The sequence below is a fragment of the Nyctereutes procyonoides genome, unplaced genomic scaffold, assembly GCF_905146905.1.
Source record: "Nyctereutes procyonoides isolate TBG_1078 unplaced genomic scaffold, NYPRO_anot_genome, whole genome shotgun sequence".
In the NCBI taxonomy this organism is placed as follows: domain Eukaryota; kingdom Metazoa; phylum Chordata; class Mammalia; order Carnivora; family Canidae; genus Nyctereutes; species Nyctereutes procyonoides.
The window spans coordinates 6,474,034-6,486,384 of record NW_026575031.1 but is presented as its reverse complement, the minus strand read 5'-3'; the positions used below and the strand labels follow the sequence as shown (position 1 = coordinate 6,486,384).

General features: G+C 37.1%; 1 protein-coding gene across 1 annotated transcript in view; it reads left to right on the top strand.

The window, feature by feature from the left end:
- FSIP1 (fibrous sheath interacting protein 1) overlaps positions 1-12,351 on the top strand; it is a 189,055-nt gene that overhangs the window by 59,673 nt on the left and 117,031 nt on the right. The window lies entirely within an intron of this gene.

Genomic DNA, 12,351 nt, shown 5'->3' with positions numbered 1-12,351 from the left:
AACTTAAAGTAGTATTGTACTTTCTTTATGTTATATAATAAACCCGTGAAATACTACCTGAGGTCAGAATAATGATCCATACTCCTAATATTCACTGCCTGACAGTGACATCAATGTTTTTTTTTTTAATGGAAAAAATTGGTAGTTATTCTCGGTAAAATCATCTTTGTATGTTGAACTTACAGCTTAAATGCTCCCACTTTTTGTTCATAATTCATAATATAATGTTACTCAATTTTAATACATTCTAAATCCTCCTTGTGCCTATTTCATGTTTTTAAGTGCTTGTCATTTAAAGACATATTATTGCTAATGAGAGAAAGCTCTTAAATCAATGAAATTGTGAGCTGGCTGATATTCTGAACCTACTAGAAATGCTCCATAATGTTATGATTTTCCAGCTACCCAGAGGACGCTTCCAACTGGATTCTTGGCTTTCACCTAAAATTAAATATGACAAGGCTAAACTTGTGATTCTACCTATATCCTCTTTCCCAGAGCTGGTCTTGTCATAATTGCCAGCAGTACCTACTTTCTGTCTCCTACTAAATCCTATTATCTTGGGTGATCTTCAAGCCTCGTTAAGTTTTAACCAGTATGTCTAATTTGCTGTCATATCTTGCCACAGTTCTTTATGACTCTGAAAATCTTCTCCTTTTTGTCCTTGCTTCTATCACCCTCCTGTCACCTCCTGTCTAGCCACTTAAACCTGGTCAGTCTCTTCTCTCATTATTCCATTTTATATGATGTTGCATGGGTGTAAGCATCAGGTAAGTGACTTTGATTAAATTCTGATCTCCTTTAGAGTTCTCCAAAAGTGCACACTGATCCTCACTGAGATTTTTCACCCCTTCTGATCATGTGCAGCTGAATTGCTCTTAACCATTTGCCAGCCATGGATAGCAGCACTAACTCAGAGTGTAGAAGATAGATAAGCCAGGTCTACCTAAAGCTTGTCAGGCAGCAGATGGAAGGGGAATTAATGCATTGTGCTTCTCTTTATAATTCATGGGAGATTAAATGGGAATTATATTTCAGGGAAACCTCCATTTTTGTTTTCTAGGGTTTTTTTTCCTCCTTGAATCTGTTAATACGGGGAAGAAGTAGAGGAAGTAAGAATGGTTAGGGAGTGTAAAGAGGCTCTTGGTGGTAGTTGTGGTGGTGGTGATGGGGTGTTGAAAACTTGATGTGATAAATAAAATGTCTGTGGCTTGACTGGTTTTGAAAACCGTTGTATTTTTCGCCCCATAACTGTCCATCCAAGGCAGGCAAAGCCTGTCATTCTCCATATTAAGTTCTCATGATTTCTTTTTTTTTTTTTTTAAGATTTTATTTATTTATTCATTAGAGACACACAGAGAGAGGCAGAGACACAGGCAGAGGGAGAAGCAGGCTCCCTGTGGGGAGCCTGATGTGGGACTTGATCCCAGGACCCCAGGATCATGACCTGAGCTGAGGGCAGATGTTCAACCACTGAGCCACCCAGGTGTCAAGTTCTCCTGATTTCTGAACATTTGTCTTATGCCTAATGGACATGTATCCATTATTTTCTCCCATGTCTCTACTGTTATTTAATTTTTGACTCAAAACCTGGGTCCTTTAGGAAATCTCATATTTTTTTTTCCAGTGTCATGTGAAAGTTGGCTAGACTTACAGAGATATGATAAATATCAAGAGTTGATTGTTATCTAAGTGGAAAAGAATAACACATAAGTAAAGAAGAGCAGTGTGTGCCTGCAGTGGCAGGTACTATTCCAAGTACTTCGTAATTTACTAATTTATGTAGTCTTTGTAAGCACTGTGTGAGGTAAACACTACTATCCTTATTTGCCAGATGAAGAAATAAAGGTTGAGTAACTTCCTCAAGCTTATGTAGCTATTAAGTAGAAGAGAGAGGATTAAAATGATTAGCTTTTAACAACTTTTTGTTTTATAGTCAACACTTGGAGAAACTGGTATGGTAAAGGCATATGAGTGTTGATCTGTATCATTTTATGTTTTAATTGCTTAGCATTTCATAATGTTCTATGGATCACATGGTGTACTTACTATATGTGTGTACTTCTTAGGGTAGATACTGTGTCTGTTTCAAACTTTGTAAAGCCCATTGTACCTTAAAGATTTCTATGGATTGGGAATCTGGAAGACTGAGTCCTTGTTTCAAGCTTGTCAGTGGCCTGATCTGTCACCTTTATTTTTTAAAATTTTTTTTAAATTTTTTAAAATTTATTTATGATAGTCACACACACACACACAGAGAGAGAGAGAGAGAGAGAGAGAGAGAGAGAAAGAGAGAGAGAGAGAGAGGCAGAGACACAGGCAGAGGGAGAAGCAGGCTCCATGCACCGGGAGCCCGATGTGGGATTCGATCCCGGGTCTCCAGGATCGCGCCCTGGGCCAAAGGCAGGCTCCAAACCGCTGCGCCACCCAGGGATCCCAATCTGACACCTTTAATAAGTCACTTAGTCTCTTAGAGACTTGGTTTTCTTATTTGAAATCAAGGAAGGGGCTAGATGGCCTCTGTACTTTTGCCTGTGATTGTTGGCATATTTTTGTAAAAAATGATGTTATTTGTAGTATTTGAAGCATAGTATGTGTGCTTACCATCTGTTTGGTATTAATTGATTTAAATATTTTATTGAAAGTTACTTTTGGAAGTTCAGTAACACTTTTTAGGAGAATGTGAGATTGTTTTTCACATATAGAAAAAAATTAGCCTGCTACCTATAGACCAAAGAATATGTTTTCTGAATGATATCTCAGAAAATGGGTAATTTTGCAGTTTTGTCTTATTCTTCCTATTACAATGGAACATTGTTTCAAGGTCAGTGATTTGGGTGAAAGCAATAATCTGTGGCCATTGAATTGGTGATTTAGGGATAAAAAATTCATACTTAATTTTAGGGATGCACTAGGGATAAAGTGGGGGAAGGGTCAATGTAAGAACCCTTAGGGGGATCCCTGGGTGGCGCAGCGGTTTGGCGCCTACCTTTGGCCCAGGGCGCGATCCTGGAGACCCGGGATCGAGTCCCACGTCGGGCTCCCGGTGCATGGAGCCTGCTTCTCCCTCTGCCTGTGTCTCTGCCTCTCTCTCTCTGTGACTATCATAAATAAATAAAAATTAAAAAAAAAAAAAAAAAGAACCCTTAGGGTTAGTCCTGGAACCACCTGAATTCAGGGTTGATTTTTGTCAGTAAAAGCTGAAAAAGTAACTTTTTTAAGAAAAAGATTTTATTTATTTGAGAGAGTGAGCATAAGTGGGGTGGGGGTGGGTGGTGAGGGGCTGAGGGAGAAGCAGACTCCTTGCTAAGCAGGGAGCCTGATGCGATGGGAGCTCATGACCTGAGCCAAAGGCAGACACTTAACTGACTGAGCAACCCAAGTACCCCTGGAAAAGTGACCTAATTCTGTGTTTCAGATGTAGGCTGAGGCTGTGAATGCACATTTGCCTTGCTCAAGATTGATTGAGGAAGTGGGATCTGGATTAGTCTGAAGGTGGTAATGGTATTGCTGGTGTCAGTGGATCCAGCTATTAGGAGCTTGGGAGAGTAACACAATGAAATGGGATTGAGGCTCACAAAAGTAGTATGAACTTTAGTGGGCAGACAGGAGTCATGAATACCAGCTGCATAAAGAGAGGAAAGATGAGCCATGGCTGCTAGAAGTAGCATATGTGAAACAGATCTTTAGGATTTGCTCACTATGAGTCAGCAATATAATGTATCTGCTATACTACATATTATGGGAGAGGTAAGGATCTTATATGGATAGTAGATCTTATTTGGATAGTAGAGTGGATCTCATATGAATAGTAGAGAGACAAGGATGAGGAAGAGATTTAAAACCAGGTCATATGAAGGATTGTTGGTGGGACTGAGTGTATTGATTTAGCTTGATAAAGAAGAGGTGTGTGTGTGTGTGTGTGTGTGTGTGTTGTGGGGAAGAAGGGGATGGTTTGGCAGAAAAATCACACCATGTTCCCTTTCCAAAGATATTTAAAGGACTGTCATTTGAAGTATTAGTTTAATCTTTGCTAGCTTAGGAAAAGCATGGTGATTGGGAGGCCATGAAGAGACAATTTCTGGTAAATACTAAGGAAGAGTTAGAATTATCTGAGTGGGATTGGTGTGTGTGGGGCAAGATCTTCCAGGCTGGAGTGAATAGAGAGGGTTTAAGTATCAAAAGAGTGGCTGGATAGTTTCGGTCACCTCCAGCACAGGCAGGCAGCTTGTGTACGGCAGATGTGTGAAGGTGCTGCACTTTGAGCTCTTCACACATGGTAGGAATTGTGCTGAGTCACTCATCTCTTGCCTGGTTGGTTCCCATGGGGTTAGCAGTTTTGGCTTTGACTATAAGAGTTCCTCTGTCCAGCTAACTACTTGTATGGAGAGAATTTGAGATGATAGAATCAAGAGAAAATAAAAATAGCTGTATTCATAGAATAGACAGCACAAGACAAACCCCACAGACCTCTCCATCATTTGCCATATGATGTCCCTGGTACTTATCCCCTGATTTTCCTGTCTAGCTCAGAGAGTCACTTTCTGTTGTTTTAGGTGCTCTACAGGCTTCTCTGCCCATCCACTCTTTGAAACCTACTCTGCCTTGTATTACCTCCCTGGGTTGTAGTTCTGTTACGTAAACTTCTATACATGGGACATAGTGGTTAAGAGCCAGACACTGGAGTAGCCTGCTTGGGTTTGAATCTCAACTCTGTACTTCCTAGCTGTGTGACCTTAGACAGCTCTCTTGACCTCTTTGCTTTAGTTCTTTGATTGGTAGAATGGGATAGTTATAGTTACCTACCTTACAGGCTGTTATGAAGATTAAATTAGTTAACATATATGTAAAGTGCATTGAACAGAGTTTGGCACATTTTAAATGCTATACAAATGTTTATAATTGTTATTTTTATTATTAACATTATTAAGATGGAACTTACATATGGTTGTTTCTATGATAACAAGGGAAGGATATAACAGAGAGGATGAGATTGAAGATGGAGGGGTAAGCTTAGAAAAGAATCAAGATGCCCTTTTACTGATTACGGTTGAAAGGAGAGAAGTATAGGCCTAGAAAGGCAGGTTTGGAGCTGAAGATAAGGTGAGAGAGGTCATACCTGCATGTTCTCTAACTAGTCATTTGATTAGAGATCAAACCATATGATTGGAATGAGAGGGCAGAATGGGGATGGGCCTTGAAACAGGATGGGGAAGGATTGGAATAGACACAGTGAGGAGAGAAAAGCAATGGTGAACAGTGAAGACAGCCCCGCTAAGGTTGGAAACCCTAGCTGTGACCCGGAGCCAGCCAGTGGGGCTTGGGTCTCCTCTAACCTCCCTTGGCAGTCCACCAAGAATGGAGGAAATGGGTCCAGAGTTGAAACAGGGGTGTGGAGAGGTCGGGTGATTGCAATGCAGGACCATGGAAACAAGAGAATTGGTGGTACCTGTGAGACCATACTTGAAATGGAGAAAGGAGACAAACATAACATGACTGCCTCAGGTATTAGCAGGGACCTCTTTGCCCTTCTTCAATCTGGTTTCTCAACTTATTATTATAAACATAGAATAGAATAGCAGACAGCTATTAAAAGAATGAGGTAGATCTATATATCTTGGAAAGATGTCTGTGATACAGTATTCAGGGAAAAGATCCTGTTGCTTAAGATAATAGTCAATAGGATTCCATTTTTATTTTTAAAACAAGTTATAGAAAAATCCAGGGGCAATATATAACAAATCTTAAACAGTGATTACTTTTAGTAGGGATGGCATGGATAGGGAAGCAAAAAAAGGAAATTCACTTTTTATAACTGTTCTCTATATCCAGACTTTCCATAAAATACATGTTGTTGCATTTGTAAGTAGAATCAATGTTTCAGAATATGGAAAGGATTGATATATATGAAGGATCATTACTGTCTTCATGCACTTACAAAAATAGAGTGATTCATCATAAAGAATTATGTTCAATCTTACCAGAGATTAAAATTCATATTTAGGGGCACATGGGTGGCTCAGTTGGTTGTATCTACCTTCCAACTGGGTTGTGATCCCTGATTCCTGGAATTGAGCCCCTACTCAGGCTCCCTGCTCTGTGAGGAGTATGCTTCTCCCTCTCCTTTGGGCCCTCCCCTCCACCTGTGCTCTCTCTCTTTCTCTGTCTCAAATAAATAAATAAATAAATAAATAAATAAATAAATAAATAAAATCTTTAAAAAACAATAAAATAAAATTAATATTCAAATAATCTTTAGGCACAATACACATATCAGACCAACAAAGATAATGATAAATACAATATAATTATATGCTATTGGGAGTGGTGTGAAAGTGGAAACAGCAATATTTGAACATTATCAAATTATTAGCTATTTATTTTTATGATGAAGAAATTTTTTTAGTTAAAAAATTTTAAAAAATTTAAATTCCAGTGTAGGGGGATCCCTGGGTGGCTCAGTGGTTTAGTGCCTGCCTTCGGCCCAGGGCATGATCCTGGAGACCCGGGTTCAAGTCCCACGTCAGGCTCCCTGCATGGAGCCTGCTTCTCCTCCCTCTGCCTCTCTCTCTGTCTCTCATGAATAAATAATAAAAATTAAAAAATTAAAAAAATAAATTCCAGTGTAGTTAACATACAGTGAAGTATTAGTTTCAAGTGTGCAATGTAGTAATTTAACACTTTCATACAACAACTGGTGTTCATCACAAGTATCCTCCTTAATCCCCATCAGCTATTTCGCCGATCACTCCACCCCCCTCCCCTCTAGTAACCACCAGTTTGTTCTTAATAATTAAGACTCTGTTTCTTGGTTTCTCTCTCTCTCTCCCTCTTTTTCTTGCTTATTTGTTTTGTTTCTTAAATGCCACATATGAGTGAAATCATATGGTATTTGTCTTTCTCTGACTGACTTATTTCACTTAGCATTATACCCTCTAGATCCATCCACGTTGTTGTAAATGGCAAGATTTCATTCTTTATTTTATGACTGAATAATATTCCAGTGTGTGTGTGTGTGTGTGTGTGTGTGTGTGTGTGTGTGTACATATACATATATATATACCACATCTTTATCCATCCCTCTATTGGTAGACACTTGGGCTGTTTCCATAATTTGGCTATTGTGAATAATGCTGCCTTAAACATAGGGGTGCATGTATCCCTTTGAATTAGTGTTTTTTTATTTTTTGCATAAATAACTAGATATTGGCAGTTTTTTAAATTGGTTATTTTTCCCCTGAAAAGCAATTGGTCAATTGTTATAGCCATGGCTGTGACATTATTTTTATTTTGACCTGCATAATTCCACTTCTAGGAATATTTATGAAGAAATAACAGCCAAGGAAAACCAAACTGAACAAAGTAAGAAAGAACTTAAAGGCTCTCAAATAGAATGTCAAAGCAATTTATACAGTCTTACCCATTTAATACCATGGTAGGATAATAAAAATGACAAGTATATGGATTTTGTCAATAAAGGACTTTTAGTTGGAAATGAGTGATCCAAAACAAAAAAATAAAAATTCTAGATAGATTATAAGTATCAACTCTAACTATGTAACACATACATACATATATACATATATATATGTATATATACTGACAAAATCTGAGGGGAAATAGATTATAAATATTAATAGCTTAGTTCTATTATTTGTTCTATTATTTTTTACTTTCTATTGAATTGCCTTTATTCCTAAAGAAAGAAATTCATAATTGAAGTAATTTTATTATTTCATTGTTTTATTTATATATAATTTAACCCTTTAATGTAGCAATAGTCTTCTTGACTAATTTAAATAAAGTAATAATTCATTTTCAGTTTAATTTTTCAGAGGTATTGAGTGTTCCATTGTGGTAATAAGACTAAGGGAATTATTTTTCAAATAAAGAACATCTTTAACTACTAGAATTAAGTAAAAATGCTTTTAATGAAGTTGCATAATAATCTAGATTTCACAAATCAGAAGAATTCAATTTTAGTTTTTTCATTTTCCAAGAAAGAATCATCAATTTGATCTCATCTCATGAACTGCTTTAGTGATAAAATATTCTCAAAGATGTTTTGTTAGTATTGTTAGCAGAAGCTTTCCATGGTTCCAATCATTCTAAATACATTGACCACCCTTTTTAGGTCTTTATTGTGTCTCTTTTGATTCTCAGTTTGAACTTCATTCATTTTTTTCATCATTTGAAGTCTCTGCTATTTCTTTCCACATTCTTTCTCTTTTCGGTTTCCTGGAAACCACTGAGCTTGGCCTTGTTTGGTGAACTGCATTGTCATTACTGCATCAAAATGTTTAGCACTCTAAGCCTTGTTGCTGAGCATTGTGGATAAGAATGTGGTTCACAAAAGATGATAAATCCTTGTGTTCTGATTCTTATTTCGACATGCTCTTGCCGTTTAACCTAGTATAAGAATACATGGACCCTAATCAGAAGACTAGAGGGTTTCTTCTGCTCAGTGAATGGTGGAGGGTCTACCTTCAATTACTAAACATGCCATAGAATCAGAATTATAGAATGTGAGAGCTGAAGGGTCCTTACAGGTCATGTGGGCCAGTCCTATGGATTAGAAACCGAGGTCTTGAATAGCTAAATGATTTTTCCAAGACTCACAGTTAGTTAGTGATAGACTTGTGCCAATCCCCAACTCTTGACACTCGAGCTTTCTGTTACATCCAGCTGCTCTAAGGCACACCTGCTCTGATCAGCCAATTTTCAGTGAAGGTTTGGGGCCACAGACAAACATGGGCTTCATTCTAAAGCCTTTAAACTGTTACCAACCATTTATGCATCTTTCCCAAATACAGTGGAACTCCAAACAAACCTGATATGTTTGTGGTTAAACCGGAAGATGTGTGTTTTTGGTATTTATGCATTAACTAAGGCTTGAGTTGGAAAAGTAATTATACTCGCTCTTTGGTGTCATTGTTCAGAACTGCAGAAATTACTTAGTCTTTCTTTGTCATTTGTAACAGCTTTTGGGAAGATGGATGATAATAATGATAACATTGGCACATAAATTATTGGTATTTCTGTAGAGTTTACAGCCTTTACTTTTCCTTCTGTAGGTGTTGGCAGGTGTGTGCAATAATGATGCAAGATATTTGGTTGTGAAATTTTGATAGTGGGGGTTGCATATTGACAGTGGAGCAAACCTTGAACTATCCATTCTCAAAACCAGATAAAAAAGAAACACATTTTGAAAACAGTTGAGCATAGAATTTTTGGAAGCACCTATTTCTGTGTCATCTGATGCAGAAATCTTGATAAAATTTTTTGCAACTGGATAGTACTATTTAATGGTTGTGAAATAGTATGTGGCAGTTACAGGTGCATGGCTGGTGTTTGAGAATTATTCTAGAATGAGTAAATGAGCTAGCAACCATTTTAAAGCTATCAACTATGTATTGTATTAAAATATATTGTAGAATAAATTAAAAGCACAATTCACTTTATTGCTTTGGGAATAAAATATTAAAGGTTATTGGATGTGTTTTTATTAACTTATTTTGTTTCAACCATCACTTTAAAAACACAAAATACATTAATAGATTTCAGTCTCAAATTTATTTTGGAATGAGAGGTTATATGTATATATACCTTGTATTCTGCCTGCATAAAAACATTATAAAAATTATTAAGGATATTTTCTTCTGGACTATGATTCTGCACACGTACTATAATAATGAAGACTTGATATTGTTACAGAGCTGTAGGTATTGTGCAAGTCTTGAACATCATCTTAAAAATGAAAATTTTGGTGGCAAACCTGTTCTAGAATATTTCCTGATTTTAAAAACCTTTATTGTTGAGCAGAGTCTCTAGTAATAGATAATGAGGCTAGTTTGACTTTAGCATAGCTCACCTTTTGCATTCTGAATTGATTTTCAAAGTTCATTGGTTGAAGCCATGTGCTATGGATGTGGTTACATGGAACAAAAGCATGTACATATATCAAGTAATAAATAATATCTTACTAAAGGATATAATTAAGTATAATTATATAAAATTAAGTAAGTATTGTAAAGATTATAATATGCCCCCCACATTTAGCCAGTATAGCGTGTACTGACATAAAATTAGAATGCATAAATAATTAAAACTTCTGACAATTTTAGAGGTTGAAATTACCTATTATTTGGTTGTTAACATGTGGTAGTAATACTGTTTGATTTCTTTTCTAATACTTAAGGTCATTTTTAGTATTGTTTAGTATAATAAATTCTTGAATTTATTCCAGTGGGAATGTTACTTGTGTTCATATGTAGTCTTTAGTCCTTTCGTTTCTTCTTAACAAGCTACAGTCAGGTTTTTGGTTTTTTCCTAGATCTTCAGGATCCTAGATCTACTTCTTGTTACCATCTAAGGCCATCTCTGGCCAAAGCAGGGATTATCTAAAGCAGTGATTTCAATGTGGATAGTCAAACAACTGTTTGTTATTGGGGGGGGGGGGGTAAGGAAATGTTACCAGAATGTAAGTGCATGTACTCCTTATTTCATCAGGAAAAGCTTGCTTGGTGAAATAGTTGATTTAAACTCTGGCATAACTTCTTACTGCATAGCAGACCTGTGACAGTTTGAGGATCAACACTGGCCAGCAGACCACACTTGGAGGAGCGCTGAGTGTAGGCCTGTTTCTGATCTCTGATGTTGAGCCCATGGATCTGAGCACCCTACCTCCTGGATCTCAGTCACCAAGATGTGGCTGTTTTCTCCCTTCTTTGCCTTTACTCTGTAGCTTCTGGACCCACGTTCTTACTACATAGTGATGTCTTGATACCATCACTGGGTTCTGCCCTGGTCTTTGGTTTCTAGCTCTTTGGCTCCTGTATATCATGGGGAACTATAGAGACCTCCATCTCTAGTAAACTGGATAAGGATGATCTTTATCTATTAAATTATTGTTCTCTATACACCTATCAGGTTGTCTAAAGTAAAAAACATAAGAAATAACAAGTATTGGTGAAGTAAAGAAAATTGAACCCTTGTGCACTATTGGTGGGAATGCAAATTGGTATAGCTACTGTGGAAAATAGCATGGAGGTTCCTCAAAAAACTAAAAATAGAACTACCATATGATCCAGTAATTCCACTGCTAGGTATTTACTTAAAGAAAATGAAAACACTAATTCGAAAAGATATATGCTCCCCTGTTTATTGCAGCATTATTTACAGTACCAAGATATGGAAGCAACCCAAGTGTTTATCCATAGATGAAGAGAAAGGTGTCTGTGTGTATGTATATATATATGTATATATATATACATATTCCACACACTGGAATATTACTCGGTCTTAAAGAAAAATGAGATCTCTCAGATTTGTGACAACATGGATGGATCTAGAGGATGTATTGCTAAGTGAAGTAAGTCAGTGAGAAAAAGACATACCATGTGATTTCACTCATATGTAGAATTTAAGAAACAAGACAAATGAACAATGGAAAAAGAGACAATCAAAAAGACAGACTCTTAACTGGAGAACAAACTGGTGGTTGCTAGAGGGGAGGTGAGTGGGGGAATGGGTGAAATATATAAAGGGGATTAAGAGTACATTTAGCATGATGAGCACTGAGTAATGTGTAGAATTGTAGAATCACTATATTTACACATGAAACTAATATGCTATATGTTAATTATACTAAAATTAAAAAAACTCATGTCAGCATTCTGTCTTATTAACATGATACCATTGGCCACTGACCCAAGATGCTAATGTTTTACAAAAAAACACATATGAGGGATCCCTGGGTGGCGCAGCGGTTTGGCGCCTGCCTTTGGCCCAGGGCGCGATCCTGGAGACCCGGGATCGAATCCCACGTCGGGCTCCCGGTGCATGGAGCCTGCTTCTCCCTCTGCCTGTGTCTCTGCCTCTCTCTCTCTCTCTCTCTCTCTCTGTGTGTGTGACTATCATAAATAAATAAAAATTAAAAAAAAATAATTACTATAAAAAAAACACATATGATTCCTAAAACTGTCTATAAAATTGACCTGAAAATTCTATTTCATTTTTATTATTTATTTTTTTTAAAGATTTATTTATTTGAGAGTGGAAGAGAAAGAGAGAGAGAGAGCTTGAGCAGAGGGAAGGGCAAAGGGAGAGGCAGACTCCTCAATGGGCAGGTAGCCCAAGGTGCAGCTGCATCCCAGAACCCTAGAATCATGACCTGAGCTGAAGGCAGACACTTAACTGACTAAGCCACACAGGCACCCTTGAAAGTTCTATTTTAAAAACATATTCAATGTTGATTTCTGGTCAAGTTCATGTATTCACCTAAGTTTGTACTTACCTTGGCTCCAACCATATAGAAAATTTAAGAAAACAGCATAATATAATAAAGCAAGA